This window comes from Nannospalax galili, unplaced genomic scaffold, assembly GCF_000622305.1.
Source record: "Nannospalax galili isolate Female #2095 unplaced genomic scaffold, S.galili_v1.0 scaffold54, whole genome shotgun sequence".
In the NCBI taxonomy this organism is placed as follows: Eukaryota; Metazoa; Chordata; class Mammalia; order Rodentia; family Spalacidae; genus Nannospalax; species Nannospalax galili.
Window position 1 is genome coordinate 11525951 of NW_008341028.1, and position 10470 is coordinate 11536420.

At 42.5% G+C, this 10470-nt stretch overlaps 1 pseudogene; it reads right to left on the bottom strand.

Moving 5' to 3' along the window:
* Positions 1 to 2098: 2098 nt before the first annotated feature.
* Positions 2099 to 9452, bottom strand: LOC103736913 (annotated as a pseudogene).
* Between the last annotated feature and the right edge of the window lie 1018 nt (positions 9453 to 10470).

Consider the following 10470-nt stretch of genomic DNA (forward strand, 5'->3'; position numbering starts at 1 on the left):
AAATATTGGACTTTGTGTTTCAAAACCAGACACCTACCAGCCCAGAAACCAAATCTAATCAGATCAAACTTGTTTAAACAATTCTCTGCAAATAAATTTTTTTCCTCAACTGTTTAAACTAGCTGCAATTGGATTAAAATGAAAATTGCCTTTTCATGGTCCCATAGTGACCTTCAGGAGGGTCAGGACTTGGCCAGTCTGTGAAGGAAATGCCTGCCTCCTACTCTGCCATCCCCTCTACCCACCACTTTTTTATTTCTCTGGCTGTAAGCCTTAATTCTAAACAGGCTGGGAAAGAATTATTTTGTGCCTAAGAAGCCTCCAAATGTTCCCTGTGCACTTAAAGGGAATATTCTGTTGTGGTAGGGTGCACATTGAATGTCCGTTAAATCAGACAGCTATTGGAATTCCTCTGTATCTTTTCTGATTTTTCTGTCTATACAGAGGTGTGTGTAAATCAATCAATAATTGATTTATGCTATCAATTATTGAGAGAGAAGCTTCAAAGTCTTGAGTGCTCCTTATGGATTTGTCATTTATCCATTCAGTTCTGTTGAGTTTTATCTGATTAGTTTTCATTGTTAACACAACACAACCTGGAGTCACCTGGGAAGAAGGAACTTCAACTTATGGATTTCCCAGATCAGATTGGCCTGTGGTCATGTCTGTGAGAGATCATCTTTTTGCTAATTTATTTTTATTTTATGTGTATGAGTGTTTTACCTGCATATTTGTAAGTGCACCCTTATGTGCAATGCCCACGGTGACCAGAAGAGGGTGTTGGGTCTTCTGGAACTGGAATAATGGATAGTTGTTAGCCACCATGTAGATAGTGGGAACTGAACCCAGGTTCTCTGCAAAAGCAGTCAGTGCCCTTAATCATTGAGCCATCTCTCTAGTCCCTGAGAGATTATCTTGATTAATGATTGATGTGGGAGGGCCCATCCCACTGTGTGAGTGGCACCATCCTTAGGCAGGTGGGTCTGAACTAAATAAGAATGCTACCTGAGCATGAGCCAGTGGGTGAGCCAATAAACCATTCTTCCATGATTTGTCCTTGAGAACTGAACTTATCCTGACTTTTCTCAATAATTGATTGTGAATTAGAAATGTCCACCAAAGAAACCTTTTCCTTTCCTAAGCTGCTTGGAGTGTTTCACCACAGCAACAAAAAGCAAATTAGAACACATTTTTAAAAAAATATATTTTATTTATTATTTTTATTTTATGTATATGAGTGTATTGTCTGTATGTATGTGAGGGCACCCGTATCATGCAATGCCGCAGAAGTCAGAAGAGGGCTTCGGATTCCCCTGGAACTGGAGTTGAGGGTGGTTTGTAGCTGCCATGTGGGTGCCGGGACTCGAACCTGGGTCCTCTGCAAGAGCAGTCAGTGCTCTTAACCGCTGAGCCATCTCTCCAGCCCCTAGAACACATTTTTTTTTTAACTTTTAAAATCTGTTGTTGGGTCTATAAAATATACAAGTCTATGATTGCTATGAATTAATTCTTGTATCATTATTTAGTATTTTTCTTTATCCTTGGAAATTTTCTTCTTAAGTCTAATAATATGATAGCATTCTGGCTTTTTCTACTAGTATGAATATGGTTTGACTTTTCATGTTTTTGTTATATACATATGTTGACTCTCTACATCTTTTCTTTTTACTTCTAAGATAAGTGTAATTATTAATCTGTGGCTCCTCAGCAGTCAGCATGATTTTAAATTCATTTTTACGCTGTCCATTGGCCAGGAAGTCTGTAACTCTGTAAAAATCAATGAAGGTCTCTGCATCAAATGATATAGCTCAGGAATTCTTTGACTAAAAAAATGTGCAAGGATTTTTTTGGAAAAAATCTATCTATCTATCTATCTATCTATCTATCTATCTATCTATCTATCTATCATCTATCTATCAATCATCTATCTATCTATCTATCATCTATCATCTTTCTATCTAGTCTATCTCGATATCTATCTATCATCTATCTAGCTGCTGTATTCAGAGTGAGTCTCTTGGCCAGGGGTCATGGTGCATGATTATAATCCTGGCACTGTGTGGAGGCAAGCGAATCAAAAGTGTGAGGTCAATTTGGCCTATATCATTCTCTGTCTTGAAAAATTAAGTAATTTTATCCCTGCACAGAATTGAGCTGTTTGTGCCTTGATTAGCAGCCCTCTGATGTCCCTGGGCAGGTCCTATGCATGAGGCCCAATATATTTCCACAGGCTTTGCTAATGACTGCCAAGTTGTAAATCACAAAAGACACCTCATTCCTCTGTTGTTTGGCCAGATTCTGCACAGGGCCCCAAATCCCAAAGCCAGTGATGTTGGTAGCTGCATGGGCATTGAACGTGTGCATGAGGCCTGCAGCTGTTCTTTTGGGTCACACCATGTTCACCATTGCTTCTTGGTATGGCAGCTCTACGTCTTCTTGGGTGACCACTAGCTTAATTTTATTCCGTTTTTCAGTAATGCCCAGCCATTAGTGCTCAGCGACCACAACTTGTGTCCCCAGGGGTTTCGTCAACACCAGCACGTCCCTTGGTACTGCATTATCTGACATGATAAACTCATTGGGCTGACAGTGGCAACTCCTCCTAGGACAATCCAGGGGGGTAATACTGTTTGGCCACCTGTTACAGATGTCCCTGCTTCCTCTGCTGCATCTTTAAAACCCTGTATAATTAATTAGCGGTATCACTTTATCCCTTTCCCTGTCATTACTGACTTCAAGGAACATTAGCATATTGTCACACTCTGTGACTCCCATTGCATAGAGGTCACTGCGGACCTTGGCACATGCTATCCTGCACATCACGTAAAGGTTATCGACAATAGGATAAATATAATCTGTGGTTTAAACCGAGGAAAGACCACCATGCCTCAAAGGAATGATACAAGTATCTATTCCAATGCAGGAACTCAGCACTGCAAAAGAAGCCGCGTTTCTCCTAACAGGAAGCAAACAAGCTGAGGCAGAACAGCCCCAGAAACTGCTCATCTTCCTGAAAATGGTTCTCTTGTAAAGATTCTAGTAATTTCTGCACGACAACGTGGGGCACTTTGCAGCCTGTGCCCTTCAGTTCTGTAAACCTGGTTAGCCAGAAGCTGTTATCCAGTTCACAACTTTCCAGGTTAAAGGACTGTAGGCATGGTTCCGAGGGCAGCACTCCTCACAGTTCTGCCCATCCCCTCCGGATCAAGTCTCCCTTGAGCCACTGGGCTTTCTAACTGTGATCCACCTGCTCAGAAAGGGCAGCGGAGCCAAGCAAGGCATGGAGAGGGCAATTTCGAAGCCATTTTAGAGTGGAGAAAAGTTCAAATAAGATTTCCATTTCCAGGAAGGGTTTGGAACAACAACCGCCAACTCCATCACAAAAATGTCTTGCCTCTAACACTGCTTCATCCCAGCTTGCTTTCAGCGCTCCACCTCACTTTGTGCCCTCTGCCTCCTCTGGATTACTGGGATTGCAGGGAAGGACAACCACATGGTCGGAATCATTGACAAACCCCTGGATCATCAAAGTCACACCTCAAGTAGTCACTCAAAGCGTGAATCCTACACCTGGTGCCACCTCTTAATCTAGACAGAAATATCTGTTTGGTTTTCTTTTTATTTTATTTATTTAATTATTTATTTTTCATAGGGGACAACAGTTTATTTGACAGCAAACAGACAGCTGGGCTGCTTCTCAGGGAGCAGGGAAGCAGCAATCATCAGAGGAAATGGGACATCTTTTTATAGGCAGTTAGGTGCTTGGGTAACACTTCCATGAGTAAGCTGAGCAGTTTAGCTCAGGATTGGTTGATCTCCAAATAAGGGGAGGGACTTTGCCCAGGCTAAGCCTGGACCTGCCATTTTAGGATATTGAGATCTGCACTGCCATTTTAGGAGTCTGCCAGGAACCTAACATTCTAGTCTTTTGTTGATAAGGGGCAACGGTGGTCTTTCTTTAGCTACTTCCTGCTGGATAGGGACTCAAAAGGCTGGTACGCGGGTCTGAAGTGTGGAGTCAGGCCAGCAGGTGGTGGTAGGAGACCTGAGAGAATTTGTTTAAGAGCATCTGGTTTACTGACCATTGGGTCATCTCATTGGTTCTGTCCTGAAAAAATTTAAAAGGCATGGAATAAACAGTGGATTGAGGAAGGGAAGGAGAAGTAAAGCCCAAAGTAGTTAGGCACAAATTCTAGGCAGGAACCAGGAGAAGTCTAAACAGGGTGAATGTCCTGTAACTGTGATGAAGTCACCTGTTCTCCTGTTCAAGGAGGTCATGGAGACCCCACCAGAAGGACTCAAACCAGTGTTTAGTCTACCAAAAGGAGGGTGAACACTGTGGAAAGTTTCCTCCATGCTTCCAAGTGAAGCCATGATCAAGTAGAGCCTTTGACTTATTCTTACATAGATGGATCTGGTGAAAGAAAGGCCCAAGGAGCCAGAGGTTCCTCCCAATCCCATATGACCCCTAAGGAACAGATCCTCAACCAATCATAAGAGTAAAAACAAATTGGTTTCTTTTGGCCAACTGCGTGGTCTTAAACACCCAACAGGAAAGTATAACCAAAGAGTAAAATGATTGGTATATTTCTTTGAGAGTCCAAAGAATTAAACTTTCCAGACATTAGGCTTAAATTCATATAAGATGCTATTTAGACAATTTCTCACTAATGATTTTTTTTTAAATAAGAAAAGCTGCTCAGGTGTAAGACTTCAAATCCTGGCCTAATCAACTCTGAAGTCCCTACATAAAGCCAAAAGGAAAACCCACTATTGTTCTTATCTAAAAATTAAATGATGACTAAATTTCTTCTTTCTCACCATCTAGAAGTCATTTGGGAGGAAACTCACACTGCAGTTCCAGTCACTCCAACAACTATCAAGGTGCCTGAGAAGCAAATCCTGAGTCCAGCCATGGCAGCCAAAAGAAAAATGAGGAAAAACCCAGTAGATGGGTGCTTTGGTAAGCCCTCATCAGGAAACTCTGGATTTCTTTTTAAATAGATCTATTTCCTTTGCTATCACTTCAGTTAAAGACTCTTAAGAGCAGAAACAACAAAAAATTAAATTCTTTAGGCAGTAGGTAGTTGTGTCTTTTTTTTTTCTTTACTCTTAATGTTTTTACTGGTTAGTCTGGTGGCCAGACTCTAAAATGGCCTCCATCAATGAGTGGATGGTCTACCTAATTCCTACTATTGGTCCTCTCCTATGGAATGCTTTTGACCAGTAGAAAATTGCCCAGGTGATGGAGGCATCTCCTTAGTCGTGTTACTTAAGATGACAGCGTCCATCTTGCTTTCCCTGTCACATACTTTAAAGGACTTATATTTTCCTAAATATTTACCATTTCAGTTGCTCTTTCTTCCTTTTTACTGTTGTTAACAAGTTTTTTTCTATGATAGCTAATTCGTCCTTTAACTATGAAGATCTTTCCTTAGAATTTCTTATAGAAGGCATCTGGTGGCAATGAATGCTCTTATTTTCCGTTTACCTGAAAGTATCTTTCTTACATTTTCATTTCTGCAGGATATTTGTATCGGACATGTCATTCTTTTTCCTTCCTTCCTTCCTTCCTTCCTTCCTTCCTTCCTTCCTTCCTTCCTTCCTTCTGCTTTTCTTGTGGTACTAGAATTGATCACAGGGTACAGCACATGCCAGGTAGGTGTTCTACCCAGTGAGCTGCATACTCAGTCCTGGGATATGTCATTAAACAAAATTAGATTTGTGCGTGTGCACATGTGTGCATGTGTGCCAAAGTGTGTGTGTGGAGGTCACAAGGCAACATTTAGGAATCAGTTCTCAACTAGCACCTTGTTGAGGCAGGGTTTTCCTTTTCTGTATACTCCAGGCTAGGTGGCCTGCAAGCTTTTGACCAATTCTCCTGTCGCCACCTCCCATCTCCCTGTAGGACTGTTGGGATTACAGATGCCTACCACCACATCTGTCTTCTTGCTTGTGCTCCAGGAACTGAACTCAGGTCGTCGTGCTTGGGTAGCACATGGTGTTACCTACTTGAGCCATCTCCCCAATTTTGGATATGTAGTAGTTGACCGATAATATTTTTCTTTTAGCACTGGATATAGAATTCTGAATTCTGAATAGCTCTTCCTTTCAGCACATTAAAATGTTATTCTATACCTGTTCAGCTTTCATGGTTTCTGATGAGAAGTGTACAGTCACTTGGGTCATTGCTTCTCTATGTGCAGTGAATAATTTGCCATTGGTTGCTGTCAACAATCTTGTTTCCTTTTTGACTTTCATCAGTTTGACTTGTGATGTGCAGATTCCCTTGCTTTTATTCTGTTTTCATTGAGTTTCTTCAATCTGTCTGTTTATATGTTTTGTGAATTGTGGGAAATTACTCATGATAGAGTATGTGGGAAATTCAACATTTTTTTTCTTTTTCTCTGGAAGTCTAATAACATTAATATTAGACAGTTTGCCATTTTCCTGCAGGTATCTGAGGCTGGTTTTTCTTTTTTCAATGTTTTCTTCTGTTACTCAGATTAGATCATTTCTACTGATTTACTGGCGGGTTCGTTTCCACTCAACGAAGAGTGTGTGTGTGTGTGTGTGTGTGTGTTCATGTTGGGGGGGTTCACATGGAGACCAGATATAAACATTAGGAGTCTTCTGCCTCTGTTGTTCTCCATTTTGGTTTTTGAGACAAAGTCTCTCGCTGGATCTGGAGATCAGCAGTTCAGCTGCACTGACCAGCCAATGAGCACAAGGACCATCCCGTCTCCACCTTCCCAGTGCTGGGATTACAGATGCTTGCTGCTGCTCCCAGATTTTTACACGGGTGCCGGGGATCAAACGCAGATCCTCACATCTGAACAGCAAGCACTGCTAACTGAACCATTTTCCCAGCCCCTCAATGAATGTTTAGGTTACTGTCACTTTTTTTTTTTTTTTTTTTTTTTTTTTTTGCAGCCCCAGCTGTCCTGGAACTCACTATGTAGATCAGGCTGGCCTTGAGAGCCCAGACGCCTCGAATAGACCCCCCTGCCTCTGCCTCCCGAGTGCTGGAATTAAAGGTGTGTGCCACCACGCCCAGCACTGTCACTTTTAATTCTAAACTTTGCATTTGGTTTGTCTGCAAATCCTCTATTTTTGTTGCATTTTACTGAAACTTTCTATTTGTTTCCTATGCAGTTCATTTCATGAAGCACTAAAAGTCACTGTCACTGAAGATTCTTTGTCTGATAGTACTAGTATCTGTATGTGCTCAGGGCTGGGATCTGTCAGTAATCTCTTTTCTTGTCAGAACATTAATGGTTCTTTATATGCTGTATAATTTTGGATTTTATCCTAACATTTAAATTTTTTGATTTTTATTATGTGTGTGTGTTGATGTGGGTGTAGATATATGTACATAGTGGGGGGGATGCTGATGCCCTTATAGCAACCAGGATGTAGAGAGAGGAAGACAGGAAGGGACCAGGACAAGATAAACCCTGCACAGACTTATCTGCAATGACTTATTTCCTCTAATAAAGCCCTGTCTCTTAATACCTGAACTCATCTGTGAATTAACCCACTGATGAAGTTGCTATTCATGATCCAGTCACCACCCAATGGTAGGGACCAAGCCTTCAACATATGAACCGTTTGAGAACACCTCACACACAGACCGTAATACTGAAGGAGGAGGAGCGGGGGGAGGAGGTGGAGGAGGAGGGGGAGGAGGGGGAAGAGGAGTTCCCTTGAGTCAGGAGTGGAAGCCTGGGTGGCCTGTGTTCAGAAGCAGCCTGCTTTCTTATACAGTACAAAACAACCTACCCAGGGGTGGCACTGCCCACAGTGGGCTGGTCCCTCCCACATCACTCAAAAATCAAGAAAATACCCCACAGACATGGCCACAGGCCAGTTCAATGGAAGCAATTCCTCAGTTGAGGCTTCCACAACCCAGATGTGTCAAAGGGAGGAGGAGGAGGAGGAGGAGGAGGAGGAGGAGGGGGAATCACTGCTGGTTTAGTGGAACTTTGAGTTCTATCTTTCCCTATTCAAACTGTCACAATGAATGTTTCATATCATCAGTGGCCTCACTATTCATTCTTTCCAGAATTTGATTGCATCTAGTGAATCCTTCCTTATTCCATCTTTTCTGGAATCCAGCTCTCCATTTTGCTTTTGCTTTCGGTTTTGTTTCTGAGACTGTCTCACTGTGCTGCCCAGGCTGACCTCCAAAGCCTGGGCTCATGTGATCCCCTTGCTTCAGCTTCCTGCAGACTGCAGTCTCATGCCTCCACGCCAGGCTTCCTTGGGCTTTTAAAATCACTGGTGAGCGAGTGAGATAGCTCAACAAGTAAAGGTGCTTACTTCCATGTCTGATGATCTGAGCTCCAGCCCAGGACCCACATGGTGGAAAGAGAGAACTGATTCTCGAAAAGTTGTCTTCTGACCTCGTGTGTGCCATGGCAGGCATGCACACACATACACACAAAATAAATAAATGTAATAAAGAAATTAAAAATAAATAAATCATTGGTCATTTTGTATGTAGAAATGATCTTAGTTTATCTGTAAGTTATTTATTGCCCTCCAAAGTTTCACTAGGTTAAGAGCACTGACTGCTCTTGCAGAGGACCCGGGTTCGATTCCCAGCACCCACATGGCAGCTACAAACTGTCCTTAACTCCAGTTCCAGGGGAATCCGAAGCCCTCTTCTGACCTCCGTGGCATTGCATGACACGGGTGCACTCACATACATGCAGGCAATACACTCATACACATAAAATAAAAATAACTTATTTTTAAAAAAATTCTGTTGACTGCAAAAGTGATTTATTAGAGCCTGAAACCATTTAACACTCCATTTAGAGGCTGGGATGAGATCATTTTTGTACTTACCATGATACTGAACCTAGGGTCAGGCTACTCACCACTCAAAAGTCAATAGCTTGGGTAGGAGAATCTGTGGAGCAGAAATCAGCTTCAAACAAAAGCCAGTGTCCTGAGAAGACAGAGGGGATATTATCCTCAAAATTCCATATTACTAGCTGGGCATAGTGCATGCCTTTAATCCTAGCACTCAGGAGGCAGAGGCAGGTGGATCTCTGTGCAATTGAGGTCAGCCTGGTCTACATAGTGAGTTCTAGGCCAGCTAGGGGCTACAGAGAAACGCTGTCTCAAAAAAAAAAAAGTATGTTGCTGAGCTTAGTGTGTTTGTGTGTGTGTGTGTGTGTGTGTGTGTGTATGATATACATTCATGTATGTGTGCAGGTGTGTGCACCCATGTATACATTGAGAAGCCAGAAGAGGACATTGGGTATCCTGCTCTACCACTGTCTTCCTTCCAGACATGGTCTCTAAGCAAGCCCCAATGATCCTCTTATCACTATCTCTTACAGGACTGGGGTTACAGGTATGCACATGGGTCTGGCTTTTTATGTAGATTTGAACTCAGGTCCTGATGCTTGTGCAGCAAGCACTCTTACCTGCTGAGCCATCTTTCCAACTCTCAAAGGGGCTTTTACAAGGGAGGGAACAGAGATGTGGTAAGACAATGGGCAGGAAGGTTTCTCACTGAACATTTGTCTTTATTGCCCAGGGCATGTGTCTTCTTTTTATTCTTCTTGTGGGAACATCTTAATCCACCTTCCTTTTGGGGCTAGTTCTTGTATCTTTAACAGACACATTACTTTTCTTCAAGTTAAAGCTCATAGCAATTTGTGTTTCTTGCCGGCTAATGCACAGGATTAGAGAACAAGGGAGAGTATTAGTGCTTTGATGGCACGTGAAGGTCACCAGGTGCTCTGGGTTCTGTAACTCAAAAGATAGATTACTCAGCAGCTAACGTCTTAATCATTTAGTTGCAGCTGCTCTTTAGAATTTAGTATGCTGAGTTAAAGAGAAGGAATGTGCCTTTCCGCAGATCACTCTCACAAAGGAGCTGACCCGTTACAATGATACTTCCATCAGAAGATATGTGGGGTTTTACACTAAGCAACCCTCCAACTCTGCTTACACCTGCTGAGCGTGCTACAATGTATTCAATTCTGGCTGGCATTATCTACCTGAAGTCAGCATCAGATCTTAGTAGGGCTTGGTCTCATAAGACTGTCCCCACTACAGATGTCAATCACAAATGTCACTAGGTATAAATCAGGATTCCCACAGCTGCCCTCCTCAGGTTCAACATTTCCTAGGGTGGCTCACAGAACTGAGGAAAACACTGTACTTAGGGTTGCTGGCTCATGACCTGAGGTGCATATAAAGTCAGGTAAAGAGCCAGAAACTCCCCTTCTTTGAACCCCATTCCTAGAAGGTGACAGGTAGGGCTAAAGTTCCAGCTCTCTAATCATGTGACTTTTTGGTGACCAGCCCCAACCAGAGGCTAACTAGGGGCTGTACTTCAAATCACCTCATTAGTCTAAACTCAGGTATAATCAAAAGAGGCTAACTGAGTAACAAGGGACGCTCCTGTCACTTCGGTACTTTGTGTGTCAAACCAAGGACCTAATGCAA